Raw genomic sequence first — 12402 nt, 5'->3', positions numbered from 1 at the left:
TGGGCCAGACACCGTTCTGGGTGAGCTTTCTTAGGGGAGCCAATTGCAGTGACTCACACAGAGATCCAGCAGGAAACCTCCTTGGAAGTGGGTCGTTTTATTTATTTATTTATTTATTTAGATTTATATACCGCCCTCCCCGAAGGCTCAGGTGTGCACCTTTAGGGGACATGATGACATCTTGCGTCTGTGTATTGCAGAATTTGCTGCCCTCAAAAAGAGGCTGGTGACAAAAGAGGGGGAAAACCAGACCGATGACTGAATCATGCAGAGAGACAGCAGGCAACCCTCCTTCGAAGAGCAGTTGCCTGAGCTCATGGGAGGTTTCGATTATTGCCATAATATGTTTAGCACAAGTCTCAGAAATGACCGAGTTAGATCCGTGCCACCAATCAAGGTCTCCTGTCCAAAGACCCCTGAAAGGAACTTACAGTTCCTGGCTTCCTCCTTTTAGCTTACTTTATATAAAAGAAGAAGAAAACCTTGTTCGGTTAAATTTTGAAATGAGATTGGAACAAAACACTTCCTCACTGCATCGTTCAAGGCCGACCAATGCATTGCTCAAGACCTTTATGAACAAAGAGCAAGCATCCATCCTTACGGGCTCCATAGGGAAGCTCAAATTGTGTAGGCAGGGCGGGAGAGTTGAAAAACCCTGAGCAAGGGCGGAATACAAGTTTACGAAATTAAAAACAAAAAAGAGAGCGTTCAGTGCGGTTGACAGGTTGCTTAGAAAACACATCCATTCGGAATCGAAGATGAGTGTATAGGGATTTCTTTGTAGGGAAATGTCCTATGTTTCTAATCACTCATTCCCAGGAGGGGTGTCCCTGGTGGGCAAAAGCAAGCTGGACCATGAAAGAGTTGTAGCACCAATGCCCCCTAGACTCATCTGTTTTATACGAGTCCCTTGGTGCTGCGTGGGCCTGCATGGTTCAGCCAGCTCCAGGGCTATTTTGCTAATCTCCAGGTGGGATCTGGAGACACCCCACCATTGGAATTGATCTCCGGGCCACAGAGATCAGTTCCCCTGGAGAAAACCACGGTGTCCGAGGGCACACTCCGTGGCCTTGTCCCCCTGCTCAGCTTCGTCCCCGAATCTACCTTCCCCAAGCTCCACCTCCAAATCTCCCGGAATTTTCCAACCTGGAGTTGGCAGCCCTAGCAGGGTCTAAGTGTGGGAGATGGCAGGCCGATATTTCCTCCCAAGTGGACTACTGAGAAAACCGTTCCCCAAAGCCTCTTTTGTTGACTATCGAGGGGTCTGCTTGCTGATCGCTAGCCTGAACAATAAACCCTCAGTCACTCCTGTGCTCCTAAACACAGATATTTCAGTCTTGTTCCCACATACCTGCTATCTTCACCCAAATTTGACCCACCCCTAGCCCGTCAGTTTTAGGGTAAGAAGCATGCCCAAAACAAGGGGAGTGAGGGTCCGTAAGTGTCTGTTCGTGGCGTGACGTGTCCCATGCCTTTGTTCTGATTAACCGTCTTGTTCTCTTGTGTGCGTGTTTCTCATATATATCTCTATCGTTTGAAGCGAATTTCTCTTGGCGTGACTTTTATTTATTTATTCTCGAAAGTTTCTTTTGTCGTTTTTAGTGGTGGTGGTGGTGTATTGTGGGGGTGACACTAGACAGCCCCCTGTTTTAATTTCTCAAGGAAATGTTTTGCACATTAAAGAGACAGGGTTTCAACGACCCACAGGGATATTCCACCGAATTCTCGGGAATTAGTCGCACTCCTGGGAATGGTGACAATCCCGAAAAGAACATTTTTCAATTGAGCCTATTATAAGGAGCGCCTACAAATAGTTTCTGCCCCGGACAACAAGGTGACAAGGAAGGTCTTTAAAAACAGGTCCCCCTAATCTCATGGCATATTATTTTTTCCCTTTTAAGTTTAATAGGGTTGACTGTCACCTGGGTAACAGACTGGTTTGGACCGTAAAACATTCAGTAGGCTAGTAATATGCGAGACCTAAGCAAGGCTATTAACGAGGAGACTTTAGGGGTCATTAATGTACAGGGATCACATAAAGTAAGCACTGACTTAATGGTCCTTAACCCATACACAGTAACATACAAAGAATAAATAAAGTTTTACGGCGGATATTCCCGTATCAGTTTCCGGGAACTAAATAAGGGCCGAAACAACGGACGATGTAAAACACGAGGCCATCGCCGAAACCAGCAGCCGTGCCTCTGCTCCTTTATCACTTGAACATTCTTGCTAGAACATTCGCTAGAACATTCCTGAGATCCTGATGTTGTACATTTCTCTGCCCAGCCTCCTGACAAGGGTTGCGCGTTCCGGTGCGGTTCGGCCATTTCGGCGATCATCAAAGCCTGAGGTGGCTAGCGCCGAATGATCGTTGAAGTGGCCGAATCACATGGAGCATGCAACCCTACTCCTGACCTTAGCATGACACAGAGACATCTCGGAATAGCACTGCTGTTTCTAGGAGTATAATAAGTGGGTTCCATGTAGGTTGTACGTGGCAGTGTCCGAATCGGCCATTCCAGGCCGACGCAGCCAGTACCGCGCTGTGAGGAGGGAGCGGGCGCCGGTGTGCAACTCAGCGCACACATGCATTCACGAAGCTCTGCGCCTCCATGTGTGCGTCGACTGACGCACTGGCACCTGAACCTCCCCTCCCTGGACCGGCTGATTCAGATGCCACCGCGCACAACCCTAGTTCCATGTCATGGGCAGAGTTGAGTTTAGTCTGCCGAACTGAGAAGTGAAAATGTGTCAAAGATGTAGTGCACGGATCCCTCTCCGATGTCAGAAGAAGCCTTCTTGTGTAGGGGAAAGCACACACACACACCATTCGTGCAACAGATTCATGAGATCCAACCCAATATGAGCACTGGCATTTATCGTAATCCTGTTGAGTAAGCCCCAAATAGTTTAAAGACACCGCAAATTCAACATCACTGAAATTTTTCTTTTAAAATTTCCGGATCTGGCTGCGTAGGGGTTTTACAGCAGTCCAAAACAAACAAACAAAACAAATTCCTATCTTGTCTCTTTTAATGTGTAAGTAGTCTTTTTCTTTTGAATTAATGTCATCCCCCCTGCTCCTTTCTGACGTAAACATTAAAAGAGAAGAATAATTTTTTTTTTCAAAAAAATAGAAAACCGAAAAGAAACCAAACACCCATTTTCTTTCTTTGCCGCTTGAAACCCCACCCACTTCCCCACCTCCCTTGGCAGGGGACCAATCATATCTTGAGACGACTCTGTTGCTAAGCCACCCTTCGCTGTCGCGGGAGACCTAGCTCCGCCCCCCTTGTAAGTTGCATCCAATGGAATGAACAAAAAAAAAAAAAGTGGTTGTATCTTTTTTTTTCCTTATTATTATTATTATTTGGAAAGACAAAGAAAACGTCATGTGATCCGAGTTGCACTGTTTTGCATGACGTCTGCGTGACTTAGCATTACTGGATGTGCCGTGAGTTTCTGGAACGTAGTTTTCGTTTGGTGAAGTGCCTCCCCTTTCCTCTTGCACACCACGCCCGCACACAAAACTCTCGCACCCACGCCCGCAGACTCGCACGCCCTAGTGCAAAAAAAGAGAGAATCTCGATTCAATTTGTAATTGTATGTGACATCCCTGTGGCCTCCATTTCTTTGGATCCCCTTTCTCCTCTCCTATCCCCCTCTGCCTGCATTTCTTCAATCACCTCTAAATTGCTGTCGTCACCATGTCGCCGTGGGATTTTCTAAAAATTTCCTTGCCTGTGCCGTGTTTGCTTGTCTGTATGGTTTGATTTCTCAGTTGTGTGTTGGCTGGTGGCACCATGCGGTTGGTTTGTGCTTCTCGTTCTGTGGGCAAACCTCAGACTTCTTGCCACGGCTTCCACGTCCCATCCCATCCCACCCCTCTCCCACTTTTGCCACACGAGTCCCTGATGTGCTTAGTCGAGGCGGTATTCCCGGCGTAGCTTATCGGTTTCTGTCTCCAGCTTCACATTCACCGTGCATAGGACGAGAGTAGCAGAAAACTAAGAAAGTTTCTCTCGGTAGTTTCAGAGGGGAGCCACATTGGTCCTCAGTGGAAGAGCTCAATTTTAGTCCAGTAGCATCTTAGGGATCAAGAAGATTTTCAAGGTATAAGCTTTTAAGAGTCAAAGCTCCCTTACCCAAATAGGCTTGTTCGCCTGGTGTGTGACCACTCAACAGGGGGATTGCAACTTGATTACAACAAAGGGGAATTCGGTGACAAAGACCCGCAAATTCTATTAGTAAGACACTAGCAATAACCTTTTATACAATGTAATAAACAACTTTTAGACACGTGCAGATGCCTTTCAATTACTGCATATCTACATTCTCATATTGGTGTAAGCACGCTTTGTCTAGCATCAGGGATACGTATATCTTGCCCTTATGTGACGTATTTGCAAAAATAGTTCCCTGATCTCCCCACTACAAAAGTTCTGCTTATTCAACTACATTGGAAGAAAACCTGTGAGACATTTTGTCATTTTACCCACTTTACCACATTCTTCTTCACATCAGCAATAACCTTTTACGTAGTAGCTGAAACCAGGTAAAATTAAAGTCAGACGTTAGCGTGTACGCTCAAACCCATGTACTCTTAAGATGGTGTTAGCTTTGTCAAGCTTACTTGCTTTTAGACTTGCTTTTAGACTAGCTATTCTGTTTAGAAATCTTAATGCTACATGATGACACCTTTCTACAGCACTGGGCATCAAAAGCTATAATGTCACACATCCGAATTTAAAAAGTCTCGAATTGTTTCCATAAGATTGGGCTTTTCATGGAACTGTAGAAGAATTGAGTTCCAATCATACCAGAAAAAATGTCTGGCTGCTTTCCCAATTTAAATTTTGGTGCCATTTTGGTAAAGTTATCTTTAAAATCATGTATCCCAGACCCTCAAATGGATTTTCCATGGAAAATAATGGCTCTGAAATTTTGAAATTGGAAAAACCACTCAGCGATCATGGGGGAAATAGCACCCACCGAATCCCAGATATGAAATTATAGCGAAGTTTTTCTGGAGCAAATGTCTATTTCTGAGACAAATCTTAAGGATATTTTGTTCCACAGTCAAACTTAGAGGAAATATGAGGACCGCTTTGCCATGCATGCTCCAAACACCCATTTTTAAGCAGAGCAACCAGATTGATATGAGAGTGGACCCGGACGGGCCTACCCCCTTGATACCTTATGCCCGGAGAGTGCTTTGTAAAACAGTGGTCCCCAACCTTTTTGTGGCTGGGGAGTGGCAGGGCGATGGCCACGCCCGCGCAGCGCGCACGTGTGGTTGCACCTGCGCGGCCGGGCCGCGCATGCAGATGCGCAGCCGAAATTACGCATGCGCGAAGTGCCGCTTATGCGTGATTTCGGCCGCGCAGCACGCATGTGCGCATGTGCGGCTGGGCCGCGCATGTGTGATGCACGGCACAGCCCTTATTCCCTCTCCCCCCCTTCCCGCAGTAAGAAGGTTCCCGGGCAGCAAGCTTGTGGCCTGGGAAGTTTTTTACTGCGGGGGGGGGGCGGGGAGAGGGAACCGCGGCCCGACTGCAGGTTGGGGACCACTGTTGTAAAACACGTTCCTGGTAGATGTTTTAAAAGGAGGAGGCATCTCCCGTCTCCTCGCTCCAGAACCTCTTTCAGTTCTCAGCAAAGCGAGAACGGCTCACTTCTCAACCCCTTGCACGCCTAAGAAAATGTCTCTTAAAAGCTGTCATGAATCTTCACATCATAACCACTTCTCCTCTCCTAGGGCTATCAAAAAACAATTAGGTCCAAGCTGAGGCCTTAGGGCAAAGCACTGCTTCCTCCTCATGTGGCAAAGGGGACCCCCTGACTGCTACCCGCGATCCAGACGCCTCTTTTCACAACCCCCCCAGCCATCCTCCCCGCCTCCACTTCAATCCGATTGCACGCCGGCCTGCCCCCCCTCCTACCTTCCACTTTGCATGGGGGTACCCTTCCTCTCTTACACCCCTACCTCCTCATAGCCCGGGTCGCACTCCACCACCGCCCCATGCGGTGCTCCCCGATTGGCTGTCCCATTGCAACCATTCATGCCTCCGGAACCTCATGTGCTGCTGTGTGGCTGCCTGGCCAGAGTGCTGTTCTGTCAGTGGGAAGCCAAGCTTCTTAAGGGCCTCTTTGTCCTTTGGTTGTCGTTTTCCTGTCGTCATTGTGGGTTTCTCCTGTGTTTTGCTTTTCTTTCGTTGATGTCGTCGTCGTCGTCGGTTGTGTGTGTCTGTGTACTTCCAGTCGCCTTGTGGGGCCACACTGACACTCTGTGGAGACCAGACGCCGAAGACCGCTGGCTCCACAGGGCGGTTCGTAGGGGGGTAGGGGCTCATTCCCTAAGGCGGGACTAGACGATCTTCCCCTTCACTGACTGCAGAATTGCCCTTGGAAGCCCGACCGGGGTCGAGCCTAGCAGTGCCCGGCCCGTTACGTCAAGCAGGGAGGGTAGACGACTGTCAGCAAAGGGATGCACCCATGGTCCAAACAGAAGTCAGCGGCAGAGGTAGGGATTCCCCTTTCCCCCCACCCGTGGCTTAGACAAGATTATACAAATTAAAGAGGTGACTACGATCACCCAAGTCCTACGCCCGTGGGGGTGAAACGTACACTCCAGAGACGAGTACTGTTTTTCTCGTCACCTTGCTGTGGAGGGAGAGACGGGTAAGTCCCCGAACCTGGCTGGGTCCCCCCACTATCACCTTGGCGTACTGTGTTGCCCTCGGAGAAATGGCGGAATGGCAGAAGGAGCTATATGGATGATCCTGTGCAGTTTGCATTGCATTTTGGGGGGCGAGGCTGTTGGAATCCTGGGAGGTCAACCGAAAAAGAGGGAAGCATTGCGTTCTAAGAAGGGGTGGGGGGGAACGATAAGATTCCAGTCCCCCCCCTCCCTAGATCTTTTGGCCCTTATCCAGGATCCTCCTACTTCTTCCAAAACACATGGCTGCCCATACCTGCTAACTCCAAAACGTGCAGGGGAAGACGAGGTCTTGCGACATTTTTTGATGAGTTCAGGCTCATTCTTCATGAATAAAAGTTCCAGCTCTCCCCATCTTGATATGAAAGCTAAAGTTCCAAATGGGGCCACCTGAGAGTTTTGGCCGAACTAGACCTGCCGAGCCAGGCACAGTTTTCAAAACCTGCACTGCCAATCAAGTCTCCAATGGCCAATCAGAAGCCTTGCTAAGAAATGCCCGCATCTAATTTCTAAAAATGTTTGACAGACATCTGGGTATTTCTGTTCACAGAGCAAGCCCTCCCCCCTAAAATGTTTGCTCTGCTTTGGTCCTCGCAATTTTTTTTTTCACCAGAAGTTGGCAGCAGTGAGCCACACATTTTGCTAGGGCACGGGTCAGTGGCTGGGATGGAATTGACTTGGGATAGGGTGGGTCTCGAACCCAGGATTCCAGGCCAGCCAGCCTCCCTTCTCTGCATGTCTTAGGCTACCAGCCAGCTCCCGGTCTCTGTTAGCCAGCAGAACCTCAACCACCCCCCAATGTAGAAAAAGACTTCAGATTCATATGTTATTTTTGTCTCTCCCCTGCCCTCTTTTCTTTCTTTCTCTCTCTCCCCCTCTTGTTCCTCTCTAGGTCTGGAGCTCAATGAAAGAGCAAAGCCCCCTCCCCAACTCATCCCCACCCTCCCATGTCCTTTTCTTCCAATAGATCTCAGAAAACTGCTCACCCCCCAAGAGCTACAGGGACCCTGCTTTCCTCCCCAGCTCTACCCAGAAACAATCCTCCGCTGCACTGATCAACTCCCTCCTGGAGCTTGGAGCTGACCAAACCGGCCTGCCGCCATTCTTCCATCCCAGCCCACTTAGATGCCACCCTCCCCATGGCACAGCCAATCCTGCAGGAAAAAACACGGCCCTTGGAGGAACCAGAGGAGCAAACCGGCTCAGGGGTCCGAGCCAGGAAAACCCTTCTGCAAGGGGAAACCGAGTTTCAAGATGGAGGGTCAAAGGGGGCGGGGACGAGATTCTTTTGGACGAGTCGCTCGGCCTTTTTCAACCTTTTGACTCTGGAGGACCTCCTCAACTATTTTTCAGGCTTTGGGGAAACCCGGAAGTGGTGACGTTTCCTTTTAGAGAACCGGGCGCAGAAGTCAGATGCGGGAGCCAGCCAATCAATCGATCGATGGATCAATTACCGTTTCTCTTGTGAAAAAGAGACTAGGCCTGTGGAGCAACAGGGGAAAGGGGCTTCAGTGACGTCTAGTGATGTCAGCGGCCATCTGAACTTCGGGAAAGGCCACGTAATTCCCGGGGAGCTCTCACGTAACCCTGGCTAGGAAACCCGGATTGCCACAGATCTGCCACGCTTACAGGTACCAGGAGCCTCCCCCCGACACCAGATTCTCACAGCCTCTTTTGTTTGGGTACGGTAAACCACCTTCATTAGCAGAATGGACCCGTGGAGTCCAACCCAGCAGCAGAAGGAAAGAGGTGCTGATCCAGTGGTCTTCAGAGTTTTCATCCTGAGCTTTTCCTTTGTACATAGAAAGAGACAGCCGAGCAAGCGTGGGGACCACAGAATTTTCGAAAATCATCTCTCCCCACAAGTTTGTCCCACTAGTCCAGCCAGACCCCAGCAGCTCGTCCCACCGCCCCCCCCTTGTCCCGCGGTGGGTAGAGAGAACGAGGGGAAGGAAGGAGGGCCTCTCTCCGGCATCTCTCAGAAAGAACTGGAGACAGATCTTCGGTGTGCTTTGCAACCAGAAAGCACTAAGAGTTTGGAAGCATACGAGCCTGCCCCCCCCCCAGCAGGAGAACCCACTCCCGGGGATTCCGCAGCTAGCTCAGAGGCACAACAGGCAGCCTCCCTCCCAGGGCAGTCCGTTGTGCTGCTCCTCTTCCCTGGGACCGATCAAAAGACCGGTCACACCCGCTGCAGAAATAAAGCAAAATAAAACCTATCCTGTAGATGACACTGAGGGCAGAGCCAGGCCAAGGAATCATGCAGAGAGGCAACAGGCAGATTGCTCGGTGGATAGGCTTTTGAGGAATCACAGGAGCACCCCAACCACATGCAAATGGCTCTCACAGGACATGATCTGCCCTCCTGCTCAGGACAGATAGGAATGCAACCAATAAAGCTTTTCCTTGCCTGTGGAGGTGCCACAGCAAAACAGCCGTGTAGCCGTTAAAGGCACAGGAGCATTGCTGAGGGGGAGGAAACCCACACAGGCTGATTCTGGGAAAGTTCAAGGGGTCGGCAGGTTACAGTGGATGAGCGGTGGGGTTGTGAGTGTCCTGCATAGCGTGGGGGGGTTGGACTAGATGACCCAGGAGGTCCCTTCCAACTCTGTGATTCTAAGATTCTAAATTCCGCCTAAACCTCCGGAAGAAGTTCTTCACAGTTAGAGCGGTTCCTCAGTGGAACAGGCTTCCTCAGGAGGTGGTGGGTTCTCCATCTTTGGAGATTTTTAAGCAGAGGCTGGAGAGCCATCTGACGGAGAGGCTGATTCTGTGAAGGCTCAAGGGGGTGGCAGGTGACAGTGGATGAGCGAGAGGGTTGTGAGTGTCCCGCATAGTGCAGTGGGGTTGGACTAGATGACCCAGGAGGCCCCTTCCAACTCTTTGATTCTACCCTTGCTCTGAAAGCGCAGAAGTACCGTCTCGATCCCGTTCCCTCCCCTGCTGTCGGCCAGCGTGATGTTCAATCTCCCCCTCCGAAATCCCCTCCTTGCTCCTTCCTACCTGGCGGCTTCTCATCAATGGGATAATGGGGACATCGGGGTCGAAACGAGATTCCTCACATCCCAAAAAATAGCCTTCGACATTCCCCCCCCCCCGGCTTGTTGCCCCCACGCAAGGTCAAGCAGCAGCTAGTTACGGAGAGCAGCCGAGAACAGAGCACTGGGCAGTCCTAGACTTCCGTGGATGGGAAACGGGCCGGCATAGATAACACAGACGAAAATTAGGAAAAGGTGCCGAGCTAGCTCCAGTAGAGCAAGCAGGGCCTATTTCTCTCACAAACATGGCTGCATGAGCTCCCTGGCCCGGCTAGACTTCACTAAGGTGCGCCAGAAATATTATTATGGAAGGCAGTTCCTTCTGCACAGGGCAGAAGGGCTGGGGCCCTAACAACAGGAGGCGTCAGAATCGGAGGGTGCTGAAACAGGATGGTGTCGAGGTACGCAGGTGGACCTCCTTGGGAATCCAGAACGGCCTGAAGACCCCAGGGAAGCAGGGCCTGGCTAGGAAAACGCCTGGGAACAAAGCACAGGACCTCTTTCCAAGAAGGGCTGGGTGCAAATCCTACACTCAAAGTGTACCCCCTTCTTTCCGGGAACACTCGGAGCCTGAGACAAGATGCACTTGAACCAGGAGGTAGACGCGTGCCGAGCTGATCGCCACCACAATGGCCCAGGAGCCCACCTCCTTTAAGCATATCTTCCCCCACTCCTCCCCAAAAAAGACTGAGAAATGGGCTGTTGGACCGTTCAACGGAGGCCTACAGAAGGAAACGGGATTCGGTCAACTTCCCAACATCCCCCTCGCCCCCTGGCTGGCCGGCCCCATCACAACCGCCACCGAACCTGATGCCGAACTTTCCCGAGTCCGCACGAATCCCTTGGCTTTGAGCCAGCCCCTTCCAAGAGCTCCTAGTTCTTGCTCGAAATTTCGTTTCAAGACTCTCTCTGTCTGCCACTCTCCTTTGAAGCTTCTCGGGTGACTATTTCCACCTGTCCCGGGCTCGCTTGGACGCCTGGCGATTTTCCAGACCCCGCGTCTTTCCCTCGCTGTGCCGCACTCTGAAGTCCAAGATCAAGCCACTTCCTGGGTGCTTGGTGGAGAACGAGAATGGGTCACCCATGAAACTAAATCAAAGGGAGGTCGGCGGGAAGCCCACGGTCTCAATGCCAGCGCCAACGGAGTTCACCGGGATGGAGCGCGGAGCCCTACCCCGATGACTGTCAGGCTCTCCCCGGAGCACTTTGACAGCTCCTTAATATTACAACGCTGCAGTCCGACGGGTGGCCAGGGAATTCAAAAAGGGACTCCCACCCTTACCAAATTGGGGGGGCAAAAAGGGACGCAGAATCGTTTCGGCGACTGAACCCACGTTTCCCTGTCCAGCTCCCCTTGGGACCCACCTCCTCTCATACGATAGCTGTCTCTCCCCACCGCACACGCCCATCTTGGGTACCTTGGCGTGTGTTCTTATTGTCGGTCCTTTCCACCCGGTCCTTTCAAGCCGTCCAGCCCCAGCGTAGACGGGAATTTCCCTCCTGCCCCCCATCCCCAGCCGCGAACAAGATTTCCGTCATCCACATCCTTTCCCAAGACTGGTCTATAAGACCACGGTTCTGTCCTTCTGGGCCTCCGTAAGGCAATTGTAAAAAAGAAAACCCAAACCAACCCCACCTACAGAAAAATCCGTCATTTCAACAAGCTCTGTCTATGCTCAGAAACTTCTCATGTCCACTGCAGCTCTGAAATCAAGGTTATCCCATACTGGAAAGAGAAGAAGAAGACGAAGAAGAAGAAGAGAAAGAAGAAGAAGAAAAATATGTTTACAGTCTCTTTTGCTGATTCAGTAATTGTAAATAATTCCAGATTAGTGGCAATTAAATTTCGAAAAAGGGGATTTTGATCCATTGCCATTTTACCTTTTCTGATTTTAGAGGATTTTAAATGCTTTCATTTCTTTTCTGTCTCTCAGTCTCTCTCTCTTTCTCTCTCCCCTTTTTCCTTTGATTTTTTTCCCTTCTGGGGCGGGAGGGCGGGGTTATTACTTGGTCATTTTATTTAGGAGGACAAAAAAAAAAAAAAAGAGGGGGGGAAAGATGAACTTTTAGCGACGGGGAATAAAAATCAAGAGTTGGATTATATGTTTCAGATGATATTGCTTAAGTTATTGATTATTTATTGCTGTTTACTTTTAATAATTTAATTTTTTTTTTCCTGTCTTAAATAAAACAAAGTGAAAAAGCAAACGCCAACCGATATTTTGGCCCTTTCTTCTAGCTCGCATCGTAACCGTCGGGGACTTGCTTTGGGGAATCGTTTAAGATGCAAGAGTAATCCTAGCCTAATCAGACCCAAGTCACAACAATTTCTGAACCTAGTTTCCCAGCCTAGTTGAACAAATGGCAGTAAACAGAAGCCATGTTGAATCTGGCCAATGGCATCTCTCCGTACCAAAATGTGGAGCATGTGAGCAATTGCTGGGCAATTAATGAGGGGGGGGGGAAAGAATGTTCATTAGCAAGTCCATTATGAAATGTTTTCCTGTGTCTGGGTGGAGTTCATTAGCAAGTCCATTAGAAAGTGGGGATTTTTTGCTGATAAACATGAAACATCAGAGACTAAAACTACCAGACCATGGTCACACGGCTTTGAAAAACCACAACTAGACTCTGGCCAAGAAA

General features: G+C 49.8%; 1 protein-coding gene across 4 annotated transcripts in view; it reads left to right on the top strand.

Moving 5' to 3' along the window:
- Nucleotides 1–11967, top strand: part of CELF3 (CUGBP Elav-like family member 3) — a 109175-nt gene extending 97208 nt beyond the window's left edge. For 3 of the 4 annotated variants that reach the window (XM_077320526.1, XM_077320540.1, XM_077320516.1), the window contains one exon: nt 7614–11967. The gene's annotated coding sequence lies outside the window, so the exon portion shown is untranslated. Of the gene's footprint in view, nt 1–3219; nt 3298–7613 lie in introns of all 4 variants that reach the window. The other variant, XR_013228169.1, reaches the window with a different exon arrangement.
- Nucleotides 11968–12402: the final 435 nt, after the last annotated feature.

The sequence above is a fragment of the Paroedura picta genome, chromosome 1 (assembly GCF_049243985.1).
Source record: "Paroedura picta isolate Pp20150507F chromosome 1, Ppicta_v3.0, whole genome shotgun sequence".
NCBI classification, from domain to species: domain Eukaryota; kingdom Metazoa; phylum Chordata; class Lepidosauria; order Squamata; family Gekkonidae; genus Paroedura; species Paroedura picta.
This window is presented reverse-complemented; position numbering and strand designations above follow the sequence as displayed.